The sequence below is a fragment of the Mytilus galloprovincialis genome, chromosome 11 (genome assembly GCF_965363235.1).
Source record: "Mytilus galloprovincialis chromosome 11, xbMytGall1.hap1.1, whole genome shotgun sequence".
Classification (NCBI taxonomy): Eukaryota; Metazoa; Mollusca; class Bivalvia; order Mytilida; family Mytilidae; genus Mytilus; species Mytilus galloprovincialis.
In genome coordinates, this window is record NC_134848.1 from 61,336,515 (window position 1) to 61,355,222 (window position 18,708).

Consider the following 18,708-nt stretch of genomic DNA (forward strand, 5'->3'; position numbering starts at 1 on the left):
TTTCTAATACAAAACTGAGAGTCACTAAGGATGGTACCTTTAAATGCTGTCCAAGATATTTTTTTCAAATGTACACACTGCATGGATGTAAAGATGGTAACTATGTGCCGCTTGTATATGCATTGCTTCCTGGAAAAAGTGAAGAATGCTACACAAACATGTGGAACTTTATATTTCAACTTTGTGAACAGAGAAATCTTGTACTTAAACCACAGTCTATTCATATAGACTTTGAACAAGCCATGCATAATGTTATTTTGCGAATGTTGCCAGGATCGAAAATCGATTGCTGTAGATTTCACCTTGGCCAAAATTGGTGGCGGAAAATTCAAGATCTTGGATTAAGTACCGAGTATAAGGAAAAGACCTGCGAAATTGGTAAATGGTTATCATCATTTTTTGGGTTACCATATCTATCGCCTGATCAAATTGAAGACTGCTTCGTAGATGATATTATGACTGAATCTCCAACTGATAGCAGATGCATAAAATTTGCTGATTATGTTTTGGAAACTTATATAAGCCCGGAATCTAGATATCCACCGTCATTTTGGGCTGCTACACCCACTGCTAATTTTAAACGAACCAACAATGGACCGGAGTCATTCCATGCACATTTTAATGAACAATTTTATTCAAAACATCCAAACATGTTTATTTATGTTGACGTTGTAAAGAAGATTCAGGCTACAACATACATCAAAATCCGATCTATGGACACACCGGCTGCAGTTCGACGATGGGAGAAAGAGAAAACTGACTATCTTATGGAGAAACATGGCATGTACCTAAGAGGGGAAATTTCAAGGCATGACTACATCAAGACCGTTGCATATAAATTTTGTGCCAGAACAGACTTGTAACTTTACTATAGTGCTAACAAATGTCTCAGTAATGTTCTCCAGTGTATAGTGCTTTCTTTTCTGTTTTTATCAAGGTTTTAACATTACTTTAATGATTTTACCAAGGTTTTATTCAGGTTTTAACATTACTTGTATGATTTTATCGAGGTTTTAGCATGACTTGTATGATTTTATCGAGGTTTTAGCATAACTTGTATGATGTTTTATACTGTTATCGAGGTTTTAGCATAACTTGTATGATGTTTTATACTCTTATTACATGTATTTCTGAGGAGTATGTTTCTTCATTATTAAAAGACTTTTTGAAAATTTTTATGTTTTATACTATTATTACCTGTATTTACCTGTACTCACCTGTAATATTGGCGCAAATGAAAGATTTAGTTTTTGGCGCAAATGAAATATGGTTTGTGGCGCAAATGAAAGATTTTTTTGGCGCAAATGAAATGCCAATTGGCGTAAATGAAAAGCACCGGTTTGTTTGTTTTGTTCTTACGTCGTTGTCAATATAATGGAATTTTATGCGATAGTCATACAAGTGAGAAGTGGAGCTATCTATAAAACCAGGTTTAATCCACCATTTCCCACATAAGAAAATGCCTGTAGCAAGTCAGGAATATGACAGTTGTTATCCATTCGTATTATGTGTTTGAGCTTTTGATTTTGCCATTTGATTAGGGACTTTCCGTTTTAAATTTTCCTCGCAGTTCGTTTTATTTTGTTATTTTACTTTTTGTTAAAGAATTTAGTTAGAGCAATTTATGTATCAAAATCAGGATAACAAAAAAACATAGTACATTTTCTATGATCGTTGTCAGCATAGTAAAAGATAAAAGATAAAATTGAACAACATGAACTAAGTTACATGTATATGTATACAAAAAATCGAAGATGACAGGCTTATAGTTTTGTAAAGGAGACGCGAGTTTTGTCTAAAAAAAAAACATTAGTGACGCTCAAATAAAAAAGAAAAGTCCAAACAAAGTAGGAAGTTAAAAAGCATATAGGACCAAAAATGTTGAAAAGTTTTACCAAATACAGGTGGGGTAATAAATTCCTACGACAGAAAATCGTTTGTATTTCGAACAATTCAAAGTTTTGTAAACAGTTAATCTGTCATATACAGTAACTCTTGTTTTTTATATAAAATTACCGAAATGGTAGATTAACACTTATATAAAAAAGAGTGAAATTTGAGATATGTGACTTACATGTCATGTACATTTTATATATTTAATGCTTTAATTTATATGCAGTTGTGAAATTGAATAATAAGGCATTTAAAGCTTAAACAAAATAAGTTTCACATTCATGTAGTTATGTTTTAGCATTAAATTAGCCGAAACGGAAGTTAATATATAAATAAGAATAGTGTATAATTGCCAATGAGACAACTTTTCCAAAAATCATTTAGAATTGTTTAAAAAAAAAACCTGCTTTTCAGCGATAAAAATGAAACGAGAGGAAAAAAACATGACAATTTGCTTTATAAAGTTAATACAATATGCTAAGAAAGAGAAACTGAAGGTGACAAATGGATAGTCAAACTGACAATTATAAACCCACCGACAAAAAACGAAAAACGACATAAACACAAATCTACAAAGCACAACATAAATAAATATTGTGAATAACGAACCTTACCAAAAAAAAAAAAAAAAACCAGGGCTGGTATCTGGTGATCCGGAGGGGTAATTAGATCCTGCTCAACACAATAATATCTTATAGATACCAGTAGTATATTAAAGATTAGACGCAACACTCATTAAAGGACACGACAGAAAGAGATATTGGTATATAAAAAACGTAGCATATTTATATTAAAAACTGGAGTTGTCAAATTGAACAGTTTTGATTAACCGGTTACTCGGACAATCTGTCGACCGATTAACCGGTTACTCGGACAATCATTCAACCAATTAACTGGTTAACCGATCGTTGAATTGATGTTTAAGGTCTTTGGTACTCTACAAATGCATGGTTTTATAATAAGATAAATTGAAGTTTATGGAACTTTATGGTTTGACATTATAAGGCGTTTTACCATTTTTGAGTCCGCATTTCGTTTAAAGTATGACAAAACCTTAGAAGCTAGAGGTGGTATATTTTCATTATCTACGCGATATTAAAACAGAGTAAAATAATTAAGTAAATCGTAAAATTTAATCAGCTACCAACTGTGCACAATACATGTACAATAATTATGTTTACAAACCTGTTTTGTTTGTTACCTTTGTTCTGTATTTAATACTTACTTTGATTTAGTCACGTTTCTCCAACATTTGATAATAAGACTAAAACAACATAAGGGATTATGGGGTCCTTATAAGGACTGGCAGCGTGATAATTACCTATAATTCACCTATATCAGGTTCCTACTAAAATATTGTAAAAAGGGATATTGTTAAAAAAATATCTATATCAAAACATTAACAAACCATATATTTTTGGTCGAGTTTAACCAGAAACGGTTACGTAATTATTTTCATCCGTATTTGATTTACAAAAATTCAAAAGGTTATTCAACAACAAAAATCTTAAATAAACTTCTAATCAAACTGAAAATTTCATAAAAAGTATGAAGAAATAATCTCGAAATCATTTTTTTTTAAAGATTTTTTTTTTTTTATTAAAAGTAACATGAAAAATCGAAATGTTCACTGACTGTACCTCATTTTAGTAATTTATTCTTTTACTTGATATATTTTTGTATTTGTGTTACATGTAGATGTTAAAATCTAAACCGATGCAAAACAGCCAAGTTTTATTTATGTGAAAAGTCACCAAAAGCGATTGTCTTCCAGTGCGAAGAACCATATATCTTCCTAGTCGTTCTGTCTGTATATCAATACAGCTGAAGCCAGTTTTCGTGGTATGCTGTCTTAGCAGATGAAATAGTCAGTCGTATATCTGTCCACTTTTTCAACAAAAACGGAGCTGATACAAATTGGGTAATATAATGAGTATACATTATGATCTTAGTGGTTTCATGATTTACATATCACTACTAGAGAGTCCACCAAATATCTTCTTAGTCGTCATCAAGATTATGGACGATATCTTGAAGTTAAAATTCCTGATTTTATATATTTTTAGAGTTTCAATTAATTTATAGTAAAGTAATTTATTTTTATCGGATTATTAGCAATCTTTGGCATAACCACGGAATCAAAAATCCACGAAAACACACTTTTTTTTTATCCACTCACGAAATTTGGTACCACCGAAATTAAATAAATCCGAGGTATGCAGATATAGTATATGATGATACTCATAGCTGTTGTAAGTTTAAATCTGATATTTTTTTAATATCAATCTTGTTTATAACTGAATTCAATTGGTTAAATGCACACGTTTGCAAAGTCAAGGAAAACATCTCTTCGTTTATTCCGACAGTGAAAATAATTAAATTGGAAAAGAGAAATCATTAAATACTCCTTTTAAATAATCCCAAACATTGTAAACAATGATACTGTGATGGGATTGTCTCATTTTGTTTTAACACAAAATTGTTTCCCAGTCATGTTCATGTGGATGACCATAGTAAAAAACTTCGAAAAACGATCTTCTTTCATCCTTATGTTTTTGTTATTTTGATAATTTGGTATTTTTGACAAATATTTGTCTTCTGTGTAAAAATGTCACATCTTTTCTTGGAACATGGTGATTGTAAATTCGAAATATTGACAGGACCATAGTTGAAAAATAAACTCATCATAGATATCAGGATTAAAATTTGTACGCCAGACGCGCGTTTCTTATACGAAAGACTCATCAGTGACGCTCGAATCAAAACAGTTAAAAAGAACAAACAAAGTATGAAGTTGAAGAGCATTAATGGCACCTTTGTCATCGATTCTATGTACCATCTAATAATATTCACGAGTCTGAGCGGTATGATTTTGCAAAAGAAACCATAATAATCATGTTTGTAAAAAATGTTACCATACAAAATAGGACACAAGCTGCAAATATAACAATTTTGTCCAATTCCTTGTTGGTATAATTCTTACAAAGTCGGGATTCTCATGGCAGATTTTTCACGCACGACAGAATAAGCTTACCCTGTTTATACAGCCCATATCGTTCTATTTGTAGATAATGCAATTCCCTAAGATTTTTTTAAATTTTCTAAATGGCAATTATATTGCACCTTAATTTGACACCTGCTGCCTTTTTTTAAATTTTAACTGAACAACATGAGATTGATATGTAGAAAAAGAGTTTCACTCCATTTGAGTTCAACCTATTCCGATTGTTCCAACTCCAGGGTTTGTCTGTGGATACACGGATGTATACCTGCATGAACATTACCATACTACCTTTTTCACGGGTGCATGTATGGAGCACGATCTTTCCAGAGCACCTGAGATCACCTCGGTTTATGTTGTATTTTTTGTTGGATTTTTTGTTGGATTTTTTGTTGCTCAGTCTTTAGTTTTCTATGTTGTATTTTGTATAATATTGTGTGTCTATTGGTCACTTTGTTGTTTTATGTTGTATTGTGTATAATATTGTGTGTCTATTGGTCACTTTGTTGTTCTATGTTGTATTTTGTATAATATTGTGTGTCTATTGGTCACTTTGTTGTTCTATGTTGTATTTTGTATAATATTGTGTGTCTATTGGTCACTTTGTTGTTCTATGTTGTATTTTGTACAATATTGTGTGTCTATTGGTCACTTTGTTGTTCTATGTTGTATTTTGTATAATATTGTGTGTCTATTGGTCACTTTGTTGTTATATGTTGTATTGTATATAATATTGTGTGTCTATTGGTCACTTTGTTGTTCTATGTTGTATTTTGTATAATATTGTGTGTCTATTGGTCACTTTGTTGTTCTATGTTGTATTTTGTATAATATTGTGTGTCTATTGGTCACTTTGTTGTGCTATGTTGTATTTTGTATAATATTGTGTGTCTATTGGTCACTTTGTTGTTCTATGTTGTATTTTGTATAATATTGTGTGTCTATTGGTCACTTTGTTGTTCTATGTTGTATTTTGTATAATATTGTGTGTCTATTGGTCACTTTGTTGTTATATGTTGTATTGTATATAATATTGTGTGTCTATTGGTCACTTTGTTGTTCTATGTTGTATTTTGTATAATATTGTGTGTCTATTGGTCACTTTGTTGTTCTATGTTGTATTTTGTATAATATTGTGTGTCTATTGGTCACTTTGTTGTTCTATGTTGTATTTTGTATAATATTGTGTGTCTATTGGTCACTTTGTTGTTCTATGTTGTATTTTGTATAATATTGTGTGTCTATTGGTCACTTTGTTGTTCTATGTTGTATTTTGTATAATAATGTGTGTCTATTGGTCACTTTGTTGTTCTATGTTGTATTTTGTATAATATTGTGTCTATTGGTCACTTTGTTGTATTTTGTATAATATTGTGTGTCTATTGGTCACTTTGTTGTTCTATGTTGTATTTTGTATAATATTGTGTGTCTATTGGTCACTTTTAGTTTTTTTTTGGCATGGCATTGTTAGTTTGTTTTTGAACGAAGAGTTTGAATATCCCTTTGGTATCTTTTTCCACTTTCCTCACTGACATTGACATACTATTTTAAGGGATTATTATACAATGTATAGAGAAAATCATATGGCTTTTTCAATATCGCATCCGTATCAACCCGAGACACCAATATAATCCCAAGAGCTCTGCTCGAGGGGTTATATTGGTTGTGGGTTGATACGGTGTTTGATATTGAAAAAGCCATATCATATACACTTTATTATATACATATACCTCAAGTAGATGTTTTTTTATGTGACATGACGTCATACAGATAAGGAGGTTTGAAATGACGTCATACAGAATATAGGTTTGACATGACGTCATACAGATAAGGGATTTGATAAAGCCTTTGCAACAGTGACTGCAATCGATGACGTGACGTCATACAGATTAAAGGTGTGATAAAGCTTTTGCGACCGTGCTGATATCGATATATTATAAACATTTTTAATTGGACAATCAAAACAAAAATGAAATTAAAACAAATCCGTCAAAGAATCAGAAAAGACAGCTGATGAGTACTTTGTTTAGAAATATAAAAAATATATATCTTGTAAATTATCTTGTGGATACAGCTGGGCAAAGGTTAAAATGTATTAACATATTATCACTGATGATCATACAATCCTTCATATCATTTGTAGGCGGATACATCACTTTACAGCATTGTATAAAATAAAAAACCAATAATTAATCTAGGCATTGATCCTTTTGTCGAAGAATTGACAGGTACGTTTAACAAATTGTTGTTTGATATTTAAGAAAGTATGATCATTCAATTTCAAAGGTTTCAGTACTTTTTTTTATAGTTGATTAATGCATTTGCATATTGACAGTTATGCAAGTAAACATGCAAATTGTGTGTATACGGTGCAGAAAATCAAATGCATATCATCAAAGACTTAAAAAAAAAAACAATACTTTTTGTTAATTTAATCAATTGCAGTAAATGCATATTAAAAAGATAATGAAAAAGTATATATCTATGTTTTTTTGTGGCGGGGTTATGTAGAAGAAATAGCTTTATTATATAAATCGATTTTAAAAGGAAATTGTTTAATTAAAAAGAAAACTAACATTATGGTGGTTAGGAATATTTGAATTTGTGCAAGAGCATGCAGACAAAAAGATGCACACGGTGCAGTACAATCATCAAATCAAAGCAAGTACTAAACTGTAAACCAAAAAAGAAATATTTCTTTTCAAAGATTTAACCTTTTAAAGTAGATTTTGATGCGATTTGTATTCGCTATTTTCTAATTTTGTTTATATAAGAGGAAATCCAAGCTTGATGTATGAGCGTTTTTTTTCGATTATTGAAAGTCGAGAAAACAGTTTGATAAAATAAATATTTTCATGACAACTTATAGAAATTTGCTATTTAGAACTGCAGCTTGGCCTTTCACCCTTTATGTATATGTCATAGCGTGATTTGTATAACAATGTCTGAGCAAATTTATAATGAGCCAGAGTTTTGTCAAAGAACGTCTTATCCTTTTCCCAAAAAGTTCTGCGGAAAGTACTAGTGACAACTTCACCAATAATACACGATTGGCTTATATATTCTAGGTGTTGACACTATGTATCAAATTATCTAATTTATCTTTTCCCTTTTACTTACTTGTGTTTGTACTTTTATTTTGCTTTTGGCCTTATGACTTTTGACGAGATTCGGTATTTATGCATCCAAATGTTTCTGACTTTGGGAGATACTGATGCAGGTGGGTTAGTTCAGAGGTGCGATTTGGACGCATGAAATTTTCATTGTGTTGTTTTCATTTTTTTTTAATTGGGTATAATTGAAATTGTGAATGATTTACCAATCACTTATCGCATACTTTATTTCCAATACAATTCATTTAACTTGAGGCAAAAAACATGTACTTTGAATTATATATTTATACAATAAATTGAGACAATAAATGTGTAAATTATTAGCTGTTTAATATTAATTTGGTTACTACAATGTGCAGGTGTGAAAATGAAGAGAAAATGAATCAACGAACCGAAATGGACATAGTATTTCATGACTCGAAAACCTAAAACTGCTTTAGAATTTTATAACTTCGACTTGTAAACCCAAGTGGGCTTTCTCACGAAGTAAAAATGTGATTGAATTTCTTGAAAATACAAATGAAACCTTGCCAAAGTCAGCAACTGAAAGCATTAAGAAATGCCACAAGTTTGATTATCCAAATATCTTCGTCATTTTTAAAATTGTCTGCACGATACTATACCAGTATGTGATTGTGAGCGTTCAAATAGTGAGCTCCTGAATATATTTTACGTATAACAATAGGCTAAAAATGACTAAATGAATAGGCATTGTTGCACGTGAATTATGATCAACCCTTAGACTTTGGTTGTTGTGATTGCTTACACTTTTGCATGCAGACATCTGAGACTAGTATGAAACATGCGAAATGCTGAGTAGTCTCCACAGAAACCAACGAGCAAATTATGATGATGACTTGACTGGTCCCTTTGGGGTACCAACCTACGACTTCCCACAGCAATGACAAGCACTTTAACAAAACACCCAGGAGGCGGTAAACGAAAAATGAAAATTAAATTGTTTTTAAAAACCATGTGTTACCATTTGTTTTGTTACTACATTAATGTCCTTTTCATATATCAACAAAAATAAGCAAACATTTTGAAATCTCGCTGAAACATTTCTGTCCTTGTATTTTTATTTTACTTAATTTTTACTTTATTTGGAAAAGTGAATATGTCATTACGTTTAACTATTGTTAATATAACAGAACCATAAACAATGTTTATACAATTGGTATGATAAGCTAGCTATAAAACTAGTACAAAAGACTGCCATTTGCAATTGACAAGTTTTTTATTGTTAGGGAAATGTTATGTATGTGATAAAAATATACATCAAATTAGCTGTTTTAATGATATTGCAGCTAATTTACTTTTGACACATAGAAGTGTTTTGGGGAAAATGAGTGGTATTTATCTCGTTCATTAATAAAAACAAGAATAGAATAGCGGAAAATGACAACACATTTAAAACAAATTGCAAATGAACAGACATAGTGTATTGACTGTTATATAAAATGCAATTTGTGATATGCGTGAAAATCACATCAATAAATGTATATAGGTGTCTATAATTGTATATGATGATATGTTTGGGCTATTTATCTTGCAAATCAGAGGTTAATGCTTTGATATGAATTAAAAATTCTTTAAACTGGAAATGTACTCTTTCTTAAGGTAAAATGTAAGCCTTCAACTAAAACGGACGACGAACCGTTTATCGCCAATATCATTTTGGACAGTGGTGTAACAGTACAAAACATAAGAACAAACTATAAAAAAAATTGACAAAGTATGTTTCCCTTAAGATACATTTTGGTGTTTTAGTTGTCTTTGGGTTGTTATCTAACAACTTGTACCTCAACTGTTATTCAATCACATTGTTGTTATTGCTTATTATATATTGTTACTTGAATCATTTTGTACGTTTATCAATTGATTTTTCAGACGAACAATTCGCAGAGCACGGCACTGGAAAAAAGAAAAAAATGAACGTGAGTCAAACTGTTAAGTATAATTATTTTGTGAAGACAAAATGGCCATAGGTGAAGGTTGGTACCTATTTAAACGTTTAAACCCGCTGCTTTTGTTTGCACTAGTCCTAAGTCAGGAACCTGATGTTCAGTGGCTGTCGTTTGTTGATGTGGTTCATAAGTGTTTTTTGTTTTTCGTTTTTATATAGATTATACCGTTGGTTTTTCCGTTTCATTGGTTTTACACTTACTAGTCATTTTTGGAGCCCTTTATAACTTGCTATTCGTTGAGAGCCAAGGTTCCGTGTTGAAGACCGTACTGTGACCTATAATGGTTTACTTTTGTGACTTTGATGGATAGTTGTCTCATTGGCACTCATACCATACCACATTTTCTTATATGTATTAGATACTTACATAAGTACGTCTGAGTCAGTGACAACTCTACAACAGATTTATCCATCGGATCAACCGCAATGATGTAGATACTTACATATATATTTACTAAAATCGATCGGAATGAATCGGCGACTTAAATTAAGGCTGCTGTAAACTATCGATGTTCAAATCTCGATAATTAATTGAGAAGAAACTAATCAAGATATCTAACAAACAACTGACAATTGAGCTCCATAACAAAGAGCGACAAAAAGTATAACAAAACTGAAAATTCAAAAAGAGGAAGTCCATGCATCACCACTGACCAAATCAAACGTTAACAATCAACAGAACGAGACAGAGTAAGCGTATCTTGATATGCACACGTTACCCACCATGCGACACTCGGTCTAAATGTCTCCATAGGGAATAAAACACAATTGTGTAGATTATACAGCAGACATTTCTATTGTTTACCCTATTATCTAGTTAATGCGTGTACATTTGACGTTTCACGAAATAAATCAGTAAATACATTGTAGTTATAATCTATTCTTTAGTAATGTGATTGTTTTTTTTTGTTCTGTTTGAAAGTTTAACTTTTACATATATAGGAACATTTTTGAAGTAGAATTCCACTTCAAGAAATTGTAGCGCAGACTATACTTAATGTTAAACCTAGTATTGATTTTAAATATCAATAACATTATGAAAAATTTAATAACGGTTTGAAAAATCAGTTTACATTTTGATGCCAAAAATATTAAAGCTCAAACAAATGGTAAGGGAGTCCTTCCAATCTTCCATTTTGTCTCAAAATACGTATTTTGCTGTACAGACCTCTCATGATGGTTGGCAGATATTTAGAAGAAATATATATTCTTATCATTAATAAGAATAAGACAGAATTCGTAAGAACTCCTTTTTTATGAACATATAACTAGCAAGAAAACAACACAACTTCGAATGTCGTGATGAATAAATTGATTGGAAAAAAATATACTGTTAACACTTACAAAATTAGGATGATGTTCTTAACAAAACAGGCACACAAATTCCTTTCTATTATCTAAAGATCAAGATTGGTGCCCGTCGCCAATGACATTTCATAACTCGTAAATAATTAATTTCATCTCAAAAATAACTTTAAAATTGATGTTAAAGTAATCAAAATAACATAAGTATTTCAAACAATTGTCTGACCTACTATTACTATAAGAAGTGCCGAAGAACATTACTATTAATTTCATTTAGTAAAATAAAATAAAATAGGTAGTGTATGTGGATACTCCGTTATTTTCTGTTTAAATTTTAAACTGAATTACCAAAACCGGACATATGCCTTTTTTCCAAATCAACCAATCACTAAATTTTGAAATGTCTGGATTGTCTTCCAAATTTACTTATAAACTCTTCACTTTAACCTCATTTTCATGGTTCTTTGGTCATTAAGTTTGTCTGGTTTGATCTGTTCAGGAACTATATGCAATAGGGCCACTATATGTGGTGTATGGAATGATTGTAAGGTGTTCATGTCTGACTGGCATGCTTTATCTGACCTTAACCTCATAATCTTCCTTTTATGTGATAATTGTACATGCAGTTAAACCTTCATATTTATTTCAACATAAATTCAACTGATAAGTAAACCAGGCAAGATATTTTCAGCGATTGCACTCTTGCTATATTTTGCCGTGGTATTTTGTTTTTATTAGCCTCGATTCGGATATCTCCTTTGCTTTTTTCTCGTGCTTCTTTCATTTGGATGCACTATATTCCGATCTTATAAATAAATAAACCTAGTTTGCTTAGTTCATGTATAATGAAAACTAAACTGTGGATACTTTTTACCTGAGAAACTATACAAAAGATTTATGATTTTATATTATAGTGAATTAGAATAGTAGTTATGAATTTGATTAAAGAAGCCAAACTTATCTTTCAGTTTTCATCATCAGCACAAAATACCAGTGAAGACATAGGATCAATAAATGTGAGTATATTTTACACAGAAGTGAACTGTCTGAAAACTGTAAACTAAATGTTATGTTCTATTAAAGATGTACTTAGGTGAAATTAAATAAATTAATACTTTAAGCCTGTAGAGCATTGATTAAGGATCACAATAGGCTAAAAATATTGATATGTCATGAAGCTCCTTTTTGATATATTTGAGATTTAAAATATAGCGGGAAAAGGCTGACACGGTCTTTTACCTTATCTTTGCATTGGTATTATTGGGTCTCAAATCAAAAGAAAGAAAATTAAAAATCTTCTAAAATTTTGGTAAATGACCTTTTATGAGCTATTAAGTCTTATATGAAAAAAATAAATGGGTGTTATGGGGCAAAATATTTTACATTGTATTGTATGGAAAAACACCAAGGAGTCCGAACAAATTGACACGAATTCCAAAACCTCACCTAAGTACATCCTTAAGTAGGAAACAGTTGCATCAGGAATATGACAGTTGTTATCCATTCGTTTGATGTGTTTGAACTTTCGATTTTGCTTTTGAATAAGGACTTTCCGTTTTGAATTTTCCTCAGAGTGCGGTATTTTTGTTAGTTTACTTTTTTTGTATATGTAAGATTTGTAATGATTACTTATATCAGAGATATACAATTTATCAATTGTTTTTATTTCTTCTGTAACTTATGATAACAATAAGGTAGCAAATGCCTCTGGCGTAGTTGAAATAAGGTGAGTATCGCTATTTATATACCCATATGGAGTCATTTTCTTCCAGAACGATCGGTCTTTCTTTTGTAGAAACAACCCAAACGATACCAAGTTTCAATGATCTGTGATTTAAGGCATAAAATGGTGACCTTTTAAAGAAAATTTGTCACTGCCAGATAAAAGAGAGAAACACAGTTATTCTAAATAGTTCGTTAAGATAATAGAAAAATATAATTAGCTTTTCCGCGGTAAACATGTCAAGTTTCCATAGCATAACCCCAATAGCATCTGATTTAAGGTGGTACCAAACACCTCGACTAAAAGCTATTTGGCTCGTTCAATTTTCATAAAATTTTGACAAAATGTTTACTTTGACCCTTTGACAAAAATATAAAAATTTCAAAAAACTTGAAGTACACACTTTCTCGGAAAATTTCATTGGATATATAGCAGTTAGACAAACACTAGTTTTTATCATTGAGAAGCTTAATATTTCCTCAACAATACAACGTGATTAAAACTGTTAGCTGATTTTACAGAGTTATCTCCATGTAGTGTCAGGTACCACCTTAAAAAGTTAATATAATAAATGACTTGTATTTTTCTTATATCGTTCAGTTGAGTTGTTTCTTGCTTCATGCATTAACATTTTTTTTATTGTAACTGGACAGTGATTTCGATAGTTTATATCTAGATTATTTAGTGAGTTTTATTTCTCATTATAAATGAGTTATAGGGCGTATTTAAAACTAAACGCATAAGCAACGAATATGCCATTATAACGATTAGTAGAATAGAATACAAATCCTGCAATTTTTGCAGACAAAAAAAGCTTTTTGACGTTAAATAAGTCAGATAATGCATACTTTAAGGTTTTTCTTGAAGGATAACACACCTTGGGGTGTCCGGATTGACCAAAGAAAGACCTCCCTACGGTCGATCTTTCGTTTGGTAAATCCAGACACACCTCAATGTATATACAACAACAAAAATCCTTAAAATATGCGTTATGTTATTTTTTATTTCTCTTTCTAAATTTAAGTATATTTTTACATTCCGAAGTACTATCTAAAATTGAGAATGGAAATGGGGAATGTGTCAAAGAGACATCAACCTGACACCAACCTGACCAAAGAGCAGAAAACTCTTTGAATGTTTACACGCTTTATTTACCCCAGAGTCACCTGATATGTATATTTAAAATTATGTTATATAGAAACATTTTGTATTTTTGCCTTTCATTTGTGTTATGTATTTTGTCTATGGAGTGTCTTTATGCCATTTTGTTGTTCTTTGTTGAAAAAATTATTTGTTTGTTTAGTGATTGTGATTAAAACACAATGTTGAATGCTGTACTTCAATTTTTGACATTTTTACCTATTATGTATGTTTGTTTTGCTCACACATTGTTTTCAATATAATGGAATTCTATGCGACTGTCATACAAGTGAGAGGTTTAGCTAGCTATAAAACCATGTTTAATACATCATTTTGTACATGAAGAAATGCCTGTACCAAGTCAAGAATATGACAGTTGTTTTCCATTCGTTTGAAGTGTTTGATTTATTGATTTTGCCATTTGATTTGGAACTTTCTGTTTTAAATTTTCTTTTGTAGTTCAGTTCTTTTGTTATTTTACTCTTTTAAAGTAATACATGTACATACCTATCTTCTCAGTTTAAAAACCGGTAGCTTAACCGTAATGGAATTGATGTATAAAAAAAATTCGTAAAACCGCAAGATTTAAAATTCAAATCCAGTTACAAGAAGATATTGTTTATGGTTTTTCTGTATATAGGAAGACGTTTAACAAGTTGACTTTTCAGGTAAACTAGCTTTAATCTAATCTGCTTCTTAAATTTTCAGCCAATTTCTATTAAAATAAACCTTATTTCTTACTTTTGAACTTTCCTTGGTGTTCAGTATTGTTGTTATTTAACTTTTCACCACTTAACTTCATATGGAGTAGAAATGAAAAAAAAAAAACAGATTAAAAACCATAAATTGTCCAGAGGACAATTGAAGGTCTTTCCACTTGACATGTTGATAGTAAGGGATAAATGAATTTTTTTTTACAGATATGCAATCACTTGAATTTAAAAAAAACCCTTCGTAAACAAAAAGAGAGTACCACACAGAGAGCGCGTAAGGAACCCTTGCAACAACTCTCTGATTGGTCCATAGGTGTCCTGTTGCAAGGAAAATTTTCTGTCCACATCCAATATACCTTCATTTTCCAGTGGCAGTTCAAATTTTCCCGATCTTCATACCGAACAACCTATATTACTGAACCTATCTATTGTATTTATTGTTCATTTTTTCTAGTCGTGAATGAAATATTCGCCACTGGACGTTAAGCAACCACCAAATTATCAATCAATTATGTTTACGATTTAAAACAATTTTGATGTTTCCGAGAATTTATGGTTTTCATATATTTTCCTTTGAAAAGGGAGTTAATCGACTACGTCCTGTGTACAACATGCCACTTCCGATGACATATGATAGCATGCATGACAATGATTCGAAATATCTATGGTTTCTATATTCTTTTGTTTGCAATAAGGGAGATAACTTGCAACTTCCGGTTTATCAAATGTTAATTCCTGTTTCAATGAAAAGATAATTCACACTGATTTTGAAAATCTATGGTGTTTAGGAATACTTTCACATGAATTAACTGAATAATACCACGTTTAGATTACCCAAGGTACTACTTATGTCTATATGTAGACAAAATTGAATATTACTGAATTGTTACAAGCCTTTTTCTTGGGCCTACGTTATATATCTTATAAGAAAAAACTGAAAGATTGTATCTGCAATTAAACAAATTAATATTTATAGAATAACTAATTTAAAAATTAAAACAATATCGAAAAATATATGCAAGAAATGACCGAACAACTCATTAATTCACGAATTCTTGACTTCTTTTATTACATTGACCATTTACTCATTGATTAAAATGAAGTAGACAATTTAAGTATTTCTTTTCTAAGCATTTTCAATTTAATTTGATACAACGTCATTGTCAATGTCTTGACAACACATATTGTTGTATGACGTTAAATGAGTGAAATTATCAGATTTATTTCAAAAGTGAAATTATCTCTTTTTACTTCACAGTGAAATCCCGTTATTTCAATGCAACCAAATTAATAAATTAATTTATTATTTCTGAAATAAAATTATATTTATTACAGATCACAATGAAACAGAGAATTGATCTCAACCACTGGGCTCGTACGATATTGCTTCCAGTCATATGTATAGGAATAGTGATTTTCAACATATTTTACATTATTGTATGTATTAAAGCTTTGAGTAAATCTTTCCACAACCTAGTTGTAATTGGACTGTGTTTCAGCGATCTTGTTACTAGTTTCGAGATTACCATTACTTGTTTTTTAACTGTATATTTTCCAACGAACGTTCCTTCATGCGTTTTGCAAACTTTTGGTTTCAGCTTCGGAATGCTACTTAGTTATTGTCTTATCTTCCTCTTATCCTTACAGAGATATTTAACTGTTCATTCGTATAACTATGGCATTCGTAAAATGTTTGACGAAATCAAATTTAAATGTATTGGTGGAACAACCATTGTTGTCTTTCTGTATACCTTATGCACCGTTTCACTGATACCACGAAACGGAGCTATATCATATTGTCGACACTACCAGTTGTATGGTAATTACGTCGGAGCCTTTGTTGTTACAATTTTTGGTCCAGCAGTTATACTTATATGCGTTATAGTGTGTATCTCCGTCCTTACAAGCTTGCAAATATGGAGAATATATTTCAGTAAAAGAAAAATAAATCCTGTGTTGATGACAAATTACAACAGAAAGGAAGATGAACCATCGGAAAAGTCCTTTGTACTTGATCAGAATGAAAAAGAGTCAAACAGACAAGCAATGACAAGTAAAAGAGACAGCGTTTTACATGAAGAAAAACAAAGCAATTCCAGAGAAAACGGGGCGGATGAACCCATTCAATCAACTTTTAAAAAGAAAAGACAGATCCAAAATGTTGACGACCCCAAAGACAGTCAAAAAGAAATCATACGTATAGAAACCTATCAAACTAACATGTTAATGAAAAGATTAAATGGTGACCACAACATGTTCAACAATGCAGAAATAGTAGAACTCAAAACTATGGATCTAAATTTACATTCCCCGTTAACTCAACATAAATCCGAACAAATTAAAGATAATCGGCAACATCGAAATCAAGAAGCAACACAAAACATACTAGAAGCAGAAAATGGACAGCAATCAAATTGTTTTATTGCTGCTGATACAAGTTTTACGGCTATTTTAACAGTAAATAATGCTAATGAGAAACAAAATACAAACTATTCGGCCAGTCAGGACAGGAGCAAGTTGTCTATGACAAGAGAGAATAAAAACTCGACAAAGCGAATTCCAGCAGAGAAAAATCAGTCAGATTTGATTTCAAAATCTAGAAAAGTCTGGGAAATAAGAGCATTCATCACTAGTATTTTAATTGCTGCCCAAACATTGCTTTTGACAGGTCCATTTGTTCTTTCATTTTGGATAGAGCTGATATATCCACAAGAGATATCATCACAGATGTATATGTTTGCTCTCCCATTCCTTGTAAATTTATTGACTAATCCGATATTATATGCTTGGAGAATGCCGGAAATAAGACGAGAATTCAAGAATCTTTGCAAAAGGGACAATTGAACAATTAAAAACTAAACAAATTGAACGACGTACTGTGCCCTTCATGTATTAGGTTCTGTCTTATTTGTTCTTTTGTGGAGAGTTGTCTCATTGGCAACCATACTGCATCGCCTTATTTGAAGTAGATGTTAAATTGGAGTGGGGTGGGTGGTAGTATTGTATTTGTTAAGTTGTATGTGCCTATCTAAAAACTGGGAGAATATATTATTCGGTTATTATTTTCGTATGAAATATATGCATGGCTACCGATTTTCGTAAGAAAAAATAAATGATGCAGTTGGGGACGTCTGAATTCAAATTGTTCTGTTGAGACCCCTGTGAGATATAAGCAACGGAAGTGCGAAAGATGACACCAATACATATCTATTTCGGTTTAAATATGTGGTTATATGTTCCATAGTGTTTGAATATATGTAATAAAACATGTATTAACACAAATACCGATCTATTAGGTATACACCATAAAGGGGGAAGTCCATAAAACCAAACAAAATCTAACGTTAGACTATTTCAACCAATGGAACGAATCGAAAACTACTGTCATATTCATGACTTGGAACAGGAGGGGCGAAACTCTGTTATTTCATTGTGTTTACTTCTTGTGGCTTGTGTCTGTTTTGCCTTGATCTTTTATTAATGTAATATGATCTTTGTATTTATACCTATATATTGTAAAACACTTTGTAAATAAAGAATAGAATAAGCAAAATGTATCAATCTATTTAAACTAACATAAAAAGTATTAAAATAATTCAATCTATAAACAGCATTTAGAATGGTTAAATATTGATACAATTTAATTGGCTATAACAGAACTTACTGCCTTGTTAGTTTGGTGAAAGCATGTTTGTCGCTAGTTCGAGAGGTCGTTGGTTAGAATAAGCAAAATGTATCAATGTATTTAAACTAACATAAAAGTATTAAAATAATTCATCTATAAACAGCATTTAGAATAGCTAAATATTGATACAATTTAATTGGCTATAACAGAACTGGTTGGTTTGGCGATA

General features: G+C 31.1%; 2 long non-coding RNA genes across 2 annotated transcripts; both read left to right on the top strand.

The window, feature by feature from the left end:
• Positions 1–38: 38 nt before the first annotated feature.
• LOC143052538 (uncharacterized) lies at positions 39–1,172 on the top strand. The gene is made up of 2 exons (XR_012971146.1): positions 39–265; positions 681–1,172. It is a non-coding gene; the product is annotated as an uncharacterized LOC143052538 (long non-coding RNA).
• Positions 1,173–9,887: 8,715 nt separating this feature from the next.
• LOC143052541 (uncharacterized) lies at positions 9,888–18,407 on the top strand. Its single transcript, XR_012971147.1, has 3 exons — positions 9,888–9,944; positions 12,247–12,294; positions 16,190–18,407. It is a non-coding gene; the product is annotated as an uncharacterized LOC143052541 (long non-coding RNA).
• Positions 18,408–18,708: the final 301 nt, after the last annotated feature.